This window comes from Dioscorea cayenensis, chromosome 16, assembly GCF_009730915.1.
Source record: "Dioscorea cayenensis subsp. rotundata cultivar TDr96_F1 chromosome 16, TDr96_F1_v2_PseudoChromosome.rev07_lg8_w22 25.fasta, whole genome shotgun sequence".
Classification (NCBI taxonomy): domain Eukaryota; kingdom Viridiplantae; phylum Streptophyta; class Magnoliopsida; order Dioscoreales; family Dioscoreaceae; genus Dioscorea; species Dioscorea cayenensis.
In genome coordinates this window covers 9,595,577-9,607,019 of record NC_052486.1, presented here as the reverse complement: position 1 = coordinate 9,607,019, position 11,443 = coordinate 9,595,577, and positions in this window count along the sequence as shown.

Here is an 11,443-nt window from a genome sequence, read left to right as displayed (position 1 = left end):
TTATAAGAGTAGCTTCATACTTCCTAGGTGGTAGCTCTTTCCACCCAAAATGCACAACTAAACAATATATCTACTTTTTTAAAGCTAAATAACACAAGAAACAAACTAATTAGTCCCTTAAACATCGAACTTGAGTTTCCAAAAGAGTTTCAAGAGTGAGTAGTGCAAAAGGTATCAATCAGGCAAAAATTCCTGGAAATTCAAGAACAAACTAGAGCATGTAAACATTCAATGTTAAAATTCTCCTAAACTCGAGAATACAATCATTGCAACTAAGGTGAACCTCCATTGGCTACGTAAACGTGTATGTCAATCAAAATTTATAAAAAGGACATGTGCAACAGAAAATAAATCAATCAAGCACAATAGAAAATAAATCAATCAAGCAAAAATGTGGCACTGGTAATTGAAACAATACTCCCCTGACTCCTAGTGTTGCGTTTGATGGAGCTAAATCCTTAGGAGTAAAGTTCGAACGGGTTGTGAAGCACACACAGCCCACATTGGCCATGTCCATGACTAGTTCTCATTTCTCATACTGACAAGACCATCTGCACGCATAAACAAGGGGGTTCGAGTGAAGCTCAATAAAAAAACAAAAAAACAACTAGAGTATATATAAAAGATAAAGCAATGAACTACAACTCAAGACAACAAAATGAAAATAAAATATAAACTCATAAGGAAAATCCTTTTACGAGTGTACAAGTCCAAAATAGAATGTAGAAAGTAACAAAGAAAAAATAAAATCACAAAGTAAAGCAAAGACGCATCAAGCATCGGTGTCATCAGAGGTTGGCTCTACTATTATTGCCGGTTGTGGAATAGGTCGATCGATCGGTGCATGAACCGGTGATGATGGTGCTGAACGAGTCGGAGGGGTCCGGGGTCTCATCACAAATGGTAACGCCTCATTTTGTTATAGTAACTACTGTAGAATATCGAGACGGGACATCACCTCCGTTTGGTTTGTCGCATGTAGCGCACGAACCTCGGCCACATCACTCTAGAGCACCCCCACAGCACTCTCAAGCCTCTGAAATCAATCATGGGCTCAAGGTGGAGAGAAAATGTGCAGCGCAGGTGGCTCCTGTGCTGGGGGGAGATGCCTTAGTATCCATCTGCATGGGCTGAGGCTCGGGGATTGGCGGAGGATCCTTTTTATCATCATCTCCTAAGTTTGCTACCTTTGGAATAGGTGTAACTAGTATATACAAGATTGTACTATGTAAGAGCACCAATTCCATCAATCGCAATGTGTCCATGCCTAATGATGAAGTCACAGTCATCTTCTCAGTCCCTCGTATGGCCTCTAACAAACCCATGCCCATAACGTGTATGGTGATGTACGGGCACGAGAATATGACACCAACTCTGAAAGTATTGGCCACGGTGGCGCGAGATATTCGGCTAGTGTGTGGCCCAAATGGATCGGCTGTCTCTGAACCATCGAGTAAAGATATAAAAGCTCATGTTGGCTCAGGACGCCGGTACTGTCACCACGGCCATTCACTGACCTGCTCAGAATGGCGTGAAGATAGCGATGCTGTGATTCGAGGAAAGGCCCGTGGCCTTGGACACGCCCAGCTCATCTCGTCCATAGCCGCATAGGCGCTATATTCTCAGTGAGAGTCGAAAGAACCGGGATAATCGGTCGGGAAGTTGCTCGTACTCCTCGGTGGTGTAAAGGTCTCATCATAGAGGCCTAACCCGGATCAAGAACATTGTGGCCGCTCATAACATGGTACTATACAAGTGCTCTAAACTGTATAGCGTCGACACTATCAAGTTTGGCATAGGACCTATCGAACTCGAATGAGGATATAACCTCAAGTGTAAACAAAAGGATGGCAGGCTCTCTAAACGTCACTAATTGTCTCCAACCACCCACCAAGACGAGATCCTCTACCATATCTGCCAACTCATCTCCCTGCTATATATCTCACAATACACTCATATCTAAGAAGCTAGTCTATCCAAACCTAAGTCTCGATAATCCTAAAAACAAACTTGGTGCTCGGAACAACAAATCCCATATTCTCTACCTTAGGGGATGACTCACGTGGGACGCTTCCCAGCTTGCTTCTTCGATTGGAATGCCATATCCGCAAAAGGAAAAACATAGATTCGATCAAAAACATTCAAAAAAATGATTACTGCAGTTTTCCACACGGTGCGTGTGGAATTTTCCTAAACTCAGTATGGATCCACGGGGCGTGAAAACCCCATGGCCACACCTCACAAAACCAAAAATACACCTTAATATGGTTTCTATCTTCACTCTAAGCATGTATAAACCGTATAAACATAGAAACAAAGCAGCATTCATCATTTTAATCGACTAAAATAAAGTTATGGTGAAGAAAGGAGGAATTGAGGGTTTACCAAAAGTTGAAGATAAAAACCTTCGAATTCGGCCCAAAATTCAAGTGAAACACCTCTAAATCACTAGTGCTAGATCGGGAGAGTAAAGGAAAGTATTTTTCGAATGCCTGGGAGTATGAAGATGAAAAAACTCGAAGATATTTTAAAGAAAACCCACGACTCTAGAGTTTCTGTACATCCATATGGGCGTGTGGAAATTACCCACGCCCATGTGACTCCACAAGGGAGACCCACAGGGGCTGACTGACAATGCCCCTTGCGTATGTCCCGCAAGTCCATGGGTTTATTGAAGTAATAAATCCCAGATGAGTAGGTATCGTATCCACAGAGAGTAGAGAATAAAAACACTTAAATTGTTTCTTAACTAAGCGAAAAATGAATAATATTTGTGTGACAAGATGTAATATAACAAAAGCAAAAAGAGACAAGAAAAAAAGCACAAGTAAAGGGAGGTAAGGCAATCGATATAAATGGGGTACCCGAATATTGTTCCGCCTAGGACAATCGTTTCAAGTGCAAAACCCTCTATTATGCTTTCTAACTAATCCATTAATGTGTCTTGGAGATCCTTCAATACATGGTCCCAAATCTAAGGCCAACCATGCCTAACTCTATACATGTCCCAAAAGGAGAAATTGAACAATCTCTCAACCTCACAGTTGTATAGAATCAGAATGAGTTCTAGGGAGTCCAAATGATAAATCCTCTTCCTAGTTGTAGACCTAACCCTTTGGTCCAGGTGGAAGGTCCCTAGTCACAATTAAGCCCTACGTGCTAAAATCAATTCAACACTTCACTCCGTTGCCTCTGCAACTAAGCCCTAGCGGAAGGTCATCCCTTAGCCCATTCACTCTACTATGACCACAAAGAATTCATGGAAATGAAGGTAGGCTAAATCACACCGGAGGGGAAAGGGGATGCTCCGCTACCTCTCAACTCACCTTCTCAACCATCTCCAATCTAGCTTTGTCTAACTATCGTGGTGTGTCACTCACTCACAAGTGTTACCAAGGTGAACTCTCAACCCTAGTGTCACTCTAAGGGAGCATTCAATCGATCAAGCAAGCATTCAAGATTAGAACTCAAATAAAACATTAATTAATGAAAGCATAATAATAAGGTTTAATGAGACAAATACATCCTAGGGTTCACAAATACAAGTACCCACACGGGGTTTAGCTCTCCATGGAGCTAGTTACAATCAATGAAATTGAATGTAAAACAAAGAATCCATAGAAAACCCCATCGATAGTCGTGATGATGGTCTTGTGGAGAAACCTCTTCTCGTCTAAGGGTCCCTTTGTCCGGCTTAGGATACACCTCGCCGGATCAGTGCCCATGAAAGCTCTCCCACTAACCTTCTTCCAAATAGAGCACAATGTCAGAGCCCTAGAAACTCTCCCAATCCCTAGCCAATACCTCTCAAAACCCTAGCCGCCACCTTCTCTCAGGTTGGGAAAAAGATGGAGAAAAGAATGATGAAATCAGGGCTAAAATTGGCCTTAAATAGGCTGGATTCACCACACGGGCCTGTGGAATTAACGCACGGGCATGTGGAATTTTAACACGCCCGTGTGGATTCTCTGGAAATCACCTTTCTCGCCCAGCTGTGAGTAGTACCTACTACAGTTGAATTGTTCACGGTGTTTTACTACAATGCACTGTAATACTCCCGAATCCATATTCTCATCGAGGTAACATAATCAGGGCACTGCGTTTACATCATAGATCGCTGCGCTTATTTGATAAATGGCTACATTGGTGGAGATCTTGCTATACATGCACAAGCCGAAATACTTGAATGTGACTGCCTTTGTGTACCTCCAAATCATTGTGCTGACTTGAATACAAGGAGGTTGGCACACATTCTCGCATCTTGAACTTGACTTATGTCTTCACGTTTGATCCTTCTCATGATTTCCTCCAAATGGTGCATTCACGATATACATTGGCTTCTTTTTCTAACATTCGGCTTCACAACCCTATATGCATGAAAGTAACATAAATGCACACATATTAGTGCTAAAACCTGATAAAAGTAATGCTCATCATAAGGAAAAAACACTTCGCATTCTTATCAAACAAGCACTTATCAAACTCCCCCACACTTAAGCTTTTGCATGTCCTCAAGCAAAAATTAAAACATTAAGGCATAGATGAAGGAAGTATTAGAAGTGCTTGGCCATTAAATACGAAAAATCAATGCTCTAGGTAAAAGCTTGAATCAAAAAGTACAACAAACCCAAAATCGTGTAAGTGTGTGTAAACTCACTCAAGTCAACCCAAGATATACTCCTCAAAATTCTAAGTAAAAGGGACATATTTATCTACAAAAAGTGACAAAAATTTGAAAAGATGGTAGTAGCTTCACACATCCTCTAAGGTAGCCCTTTCCAAAGCGGCCACTAAGGCGGCTTTCACACTTTCGAGGTGGTAGCTCTTTCTACCGGGCTGGTAGCTTTCACTCAACCCATGAGATAGCTCTTTCTCTCATTAGGGCATAACTAGTATGCGACTTATGAGAGTAGCATCATAGCTCATAGGTGGTAGCTCTTTCCACCCAACAAGCACAACTAAACAATGAAACTATTTTGTTCTTTCTTTTCCTTTTTCCATTTTTTTTTCAAAATTAACAAAAGAAACAACTATAACTAGTCCCTTTAATATCAAACTTTAGTTTCCAAAAGAGTTTAAAGAGTGAGTAGTGTAACAAGTGTGAATCGGGCAAAAAATCCAAGAAATTCAAGTAAAAACTAGAGCATGAGAACATTCAATGTTAAAAATTCAAGTGTGAATCATTGCAACTAAGGTGAACTGCTATTGGCTATGTGAGCATGTATAACAATCAAACTAATATAAAAGATATGTGCACTATGAAGCTCCCCCCCCCCAACACTTAAGTTGTATATTGTCCCCAATGTACCATGCAAGCACAATAGAAAATAAATCAATCAAGTATAGATGTGAGAGTGGCAATTGGAACAATACTTCCCTGACTCCGAGTGTTGCATTAGATGAAGATAAATCCTTGGGAGTAAAGTCCCAATGGGTTGTGAAGCACACAAGGCCCACATTGGCCATGTCCATGACAAGTTCTCAATTCCCAGACTGAGAAGACCATCTACCCGCATACACGAGGAGGTTCAATAAAGCTCAATAAAACTTAAACAACTCGAGTATATAAAAGATAAGGCAATGAATACAACTCAAGACAATCAAAGCAAAAATAAGCTCAGAAGGAAAGTCCTTTATGAGTATACAAGTCGAAAATAACATGCAAGAATAACGAAATAAAAAATGAAGTCAAGTGTTAGTGTCATCAACTATAGGCTTTGCTGCTGATGCTAGTACTAGATCAAAGGGGTGCCGGTCGGGGTGGTGATGGTGATGCTGGAACTACAAAATAAATAAAGATTGGGTGAAGAAAGAGAAAGGGAAGCTTACCGATGAAATGAGAATGAAAGAATAGAAAATGGCCATAAAACTCAAGTAACAACCTCTAAAATGATGGTGAAAGGTCGGAGAATGCAAGGATTCGTTCTAAGAATGTTTGGGAGTGAAAAAGATAAAAAAAGGCAAAAACTTTTATAAAGAAAACATGCAGCCTTTTTGAGTTCTCAGACATCCACACAGGAGTGTGGAAATTGCCCACGCCCATGTGACTCCCCAAGAGAGACCCACAGGTTCAGACGCATGCCCTATAGTTTCTCATAATGACACCCTATCCTTTTGAGCACATCCATACGGGCGTGCTGAAAATTCCCACGCCCGTGCGCCTGACCCACAGGGGCAAATGCACACCCCTGTGGCTTCTCTGTCCAATTCAGAAAATTCTCTAAATGTTTCACATGCCCGTGCAGAAATTCCAAACGGGCATGGATCCTTACTTGGTAATTCACAGGCGCAGATGCACACCCCTGTGTCTTCTCGTGATGAAGGAGAAATTCTCTGCGGAGAACCACAAGGGCGTGTGGAAATCACCCACGCCCAAGCGTTTGTTGACAAAATCATCCACAGGGGCGAGTCCACGCCCTTGTGTCTTCTTGGGAAAAATCTCTAAGTCTCGGAAGGGAAACACATGCCTGTACAGAAATTACCCACGTGCGTACGAAAGTCACAAGGTTTCTCGTGGGCGTGCACGCCACTCGCTGTCTCTCTGGATGAGCTCGCAATCTAAATCCACGAGCGTGCGGAATTTCCACACGCCCGTGTGTTTTTCCTAGATGCCTTAGAAACCTCTATAGGCTATGCAAAAAATTTCTAAACACGTATACACACTCAGAGCCTGCCCTATTATACAAAATAAGCTAGTGAAAAACATGAGAAACTAGCTCGATAGACCAAACTTTGCCAAATCCACATGAAAACATATGATGACATTAAGAGTCCACAATAAAATAATGGCAAAAGCAACTAAAGATCAAGATATTAATACTCAACACTTTATTCATGCAAACACTATACTAACAACTAAGAAAAAAGTAAACCCTTGGGTTGCCTCCCAAGAAGTGCTTGTTTAACGTCACTAAGCTTGACGTACCTTCCCTTACCTCACGGGGGTTCATAGATGAAGGTTGTCCCCTTGCCCATAGCTTGAAAGCATGATGAGCAAAGTCTCTTGAAGGTAGAAGGGAAAATTATTGGGCTTGATACCGCCTAGTAGAGGGTCATCCAACTTGTTCGGTTCACGCACCTCCCCAAATGCAAACCTTGAGGCATTTTCGGTGGCATATACTTGCCCTCTTCATCTTCCGGAGCACCTTCTTCATGATCCCCTGAGTAGAATGCAATTCTTCCGTTGGACCAAGCATCATCACTTCTTCATTGTCCAACTCTTGGTCGAACAAATCTTCATATTGGTCTGGGTTGAACATTTCTTGCATGAATTCATCAACAATCTCATTAGTAGTGTTGACAAGATCCCCTTGCGTATATCCCGCAAGTGCACAGGTTTGTCAAAGTAATAATGCCCGGTGAGCGGGGTCGAGTCCACAGGGAGTAGGGAGTGAAGACACTTAATTTGATTCTTAGCTATGTGGAGTATCAACAATGATAAGTGTGATAATGATTCAATTCTCAAAAATTAAAAGCAACAAGTAAGAGAACAAAAAGTAAGGAGGAGGCAAGGCAATCGATAAAAGATGGGGTACTCGGATGATGCTTCACCCAGGAAAAATCGCTTTCAAGTGCAAGAACTCTCTATTATGCTTCCTAATCAATGCAATGGTGAGTCGTGGAAATCCCTTACATACATAGTCCCAAATCTAAGGTCAACTATGCCTAACTCTATTCATGTCCCGGAGGAGATATTAAATAACCTCTCAACCTCGGACTCGAATAAAGTTGCAATGAGCTCTAGGGATTCCAAGTGATAAATCGCTTCCTAATTATAGACCTAACCCTTTGGTCCAGAGTGGAAGGTCCCTAGCCACAATTAAGCACTAGATACTAAGATCCCTCAACGCTTCACTCCATTGCACGCACAACTAGGCCCCAGCCGAGGTTCATCCCTTAGACCATTCACTCTATTATGGCCCCAAAGAACTCAAGGAACGGAGGTAGAATCCATCACGCCGGAGGGGAAAGGGGACGCTCTTGTACCTCTCGACTCACCCTCTCAACCCTCTCCAACCTAGCTTTGTCTAACGCTCGTGGTGTGTCACTCACTCACAAGGTTACCAACAAGAACTCTCAACCCTAGTGTCACTCTAGGGGAAATAATCATACAATCAAGCATTCAAGGTTGGAACTCACAATAAACATCAATTTATTGAAAGCATAATAAAGAAATTCAAAGAAACAAATACATCCCTAGGGGTTCACAATCACCCAAGTACCCACTAGGGGTTTAGCTCTCCATGGAGCTAAGTACAATCAAAAGAAATTGAATGTAAAAAGCAATGAATCCATAAAGAAACCCCCTCGATGTTCGTGTCGATGGTCTTGCGGAGAGTCCTCTACTCGTCGTCCAAGGATTTCCCTCATCCCGAGTATAGGATACCCCTTGATGGAAGCTCCCTACCAACCTTCTTCCTCGGGGAATGACGATGTCGGAGTCAGTAGAACCCCTCCAAAAACCTTGGCCAATCACCCCTCAAAACCCTAGCCGAAGCCCTCTCTCAAGTTGGGGAAAAAGATGGAGAAAAGAATACCAATATCAGGGCTGAATCGACTTTTAAATATGGCTGAATCGGGCAACTCCACGGGCGTGACGCTGCAGCGCCGCTCAATTTCCATGGGCGTGGATAATTTCCACATGCCCGTGTGGATTCTCTATTTCTCTGATTTCTTGACCGACTGTGAACAGTGCTGCTATAGTAAATGATACAGTACTGCTACAGTGCTCTGCTACAATCTTCGACCTGAATAACTTCCCAATTCCATACTTTTATCGGGGTAACGCAAACGGGCACACATTCACGTCTTGAATCACTTGCTTCTTCAATGATATACATGTTGGTAGAGCTCTTGTTCTTATATGAATAGGTCAGAATGCTCGAGTGTGACTGCCTTTGTGCCCCTCCAAATGGATGTGCTCACTCGAATATTAGGAGGTTTGCACACACTCTTGCATGTCACACCTGTCCTATGTCTTCGCGTTTGGACTTTAGGAAAATCTCCTCCAAAATAAGTGCATTATGATCCACATTGGCCTATTTCCTTCATACTCGGCCTCACAGCCCTACCTGCGTAAAAGTAACATAAAAACACACATATTAATGTAAAAACCTGAGAAAAGTAATGCTCAACATAAGGAATGAATGCTTCGCATTCATATCGCACTAAGCACTTATCAAACTCTCCCACACTTAAGCTTTTGCTTGTCCTCAAGCAAACATTAAAACATTTTGTGCATCAATGAAGAAAATATTGAAAGTGCTTGGCCTTAGGTTCACCGAGGTATACAAAAAGAAAGTATTCTACAAGTAAGAAAAATTTCAACACTAAATACGAAAAATCAATGCTCTGGCTAAAAAAACTTGAATGAAAAAAGGACAACAAACCCGAATTTCATGTAAGTGTGTGAATTCACTCAAAAACAACCCAAAGTTATACTCCTCAAAGTTCTAGTACAAAGGGACTTATTTATCTACAAAAGTGATAAAAATTTTAAAAGATGGTAGTAGCTTCACACATCCTCTAAGGTAGCCTTTTCCAAAGCTGCCGCTAAAAGTGGCTTTTCACAATTTCGAGTGGTAGCTCTTTTCTATCGGAGTGGTAGCTTTCACTCATCCTATGAGATAGCTCTTTCTCTCATCGTAGGCATAGCTAGTATCCGACTTATGAGAGTAGCTTCAGTCACTTCATAGGGTGGTGGCTCTTTCCCGATCCCAACAAGCACAATAAAAACTATTTTTGTTTCTTTTTCTTAGTATTTTTCCATAGCACAAGAAAATAAACCTAACTAGTCCCTTTAACCATTGAACATGAGTTTCCAATAGAGTTCAAAGAGTGAGTAATGCACTAAAGTGTACGTCGGACAAAAATTCCTAGAAATTCAAGCAAGAACTAGAGCATGAAAAACATCTCAATGTTAGAAATTCTCCTAAACTCAAGAATACAATCATTGCAACTAAGGTGAACCGCCATTGGCTATGTGGGCATATAACAATCAAGAACAATAGAAAAGATGTGTGCACTATGAAACTCTCACACTTAAGTTGTACATTGTCCTCAATATTACTCATTCAAAAGCTCATTCAAAAATATTTTGTGGGAGAAAGCAATCAGAACAATACTCGACTCCTAGTGTTGCGTTTGATGAAACTAATTCGTTGGGAAGTAGTGTTTCAATGGGTTAATAATGAAGCTACTTGCGACCAAGTCTTACGAAACTGCGATTGACCGTGCACATGACTAAATCTCAATTCCCAAGATGACAAGACCATCTGCGCATACGGGGGTTCAATGAAGCCCGAGAAAAACAAAAATAATTCGGTATACAAAAGATGAAGCTTAATGAATACAACTCGATAAATACAACATAACATAAACTCAGAAGGAAAAAATCCTTTCTGAGTGAACAAATCTAAAAAACAAAATAAATAAAGTAAAATGCATGAAAGTAAAGAAAGGTCAGGTGTCGGGAGTCGCTCGGAGCTCATTCTTTAGCTATTAATAGGCCCAGGCTTATAGTGGGTCCTCAGTCTTTGGAATTCGAGGATGGAGGTCTTTGGGCCAGGGGGCCTGTAGGAGTCCTCGGCTGACGACAGTTAAGCGACGTCTTGCTCTAGGATGTGGCATATTATGTCGAAGCGTTGCCATGAACTACGTGTCTTGAGTAGCTGCATTAGCCTAATCTCGACAACCTCGTACCGAATACTCCCTGGCATGCTCGAGCCTCTCAAAGCGATCATTGACTCGAGATGGTGAAAATATATGCAGGGATGGTTCCTCGGCCTTAAGTGCCTGGTCTCCATCGATCTTGGCTAAAGCTCGGTGAGTGAGATACTCGGCGTCATCACCTTCATCCTCATTATCTATACAGGGCTGATAGGACTAAAAGCAAAACCCCCATCCGAACAGTATGGATCCATGCCCATCAACCCGCATCATCTGGGCCCAGGGGAGCAGGTACACTAGTCTTCTCAGCCCCACAGATAGTCAAAGAGACCATACCCGGCCACTAATCTCGTAATACTTAAGGGCCCAAGAAGATCGCTCGATCTAACATCTTGTCCACAGTATCTGATGTAATCAACCAAGATGTGTACCCTAAGTGGTTCGGTACACGCTCTTCCATCGAATACAAATGCAATGACTCTGGCCCAGCTCAAGACGATCATCGCCACGGCCATTCACCGACCTACTCATGATTGCCTTGGACACCCCCGACTCATACTGACCTTGACCACATAGCACTCTGTAAAGCCCTCTCTGAGTCAAGGTTCAGCGGGATAATCCGGTAAGAGCAAGCCATCATACTCCTCTGTAGCTATGAATGTCTCCTCGTATAGGCCAAAGCGATGCGGAGAAAACTACATAATGCTCAAGCTATGGTGGCGTCAAATACTATTTGAATGGCACCCAAACTGCCGAAGCTCGCATCGATCTATAA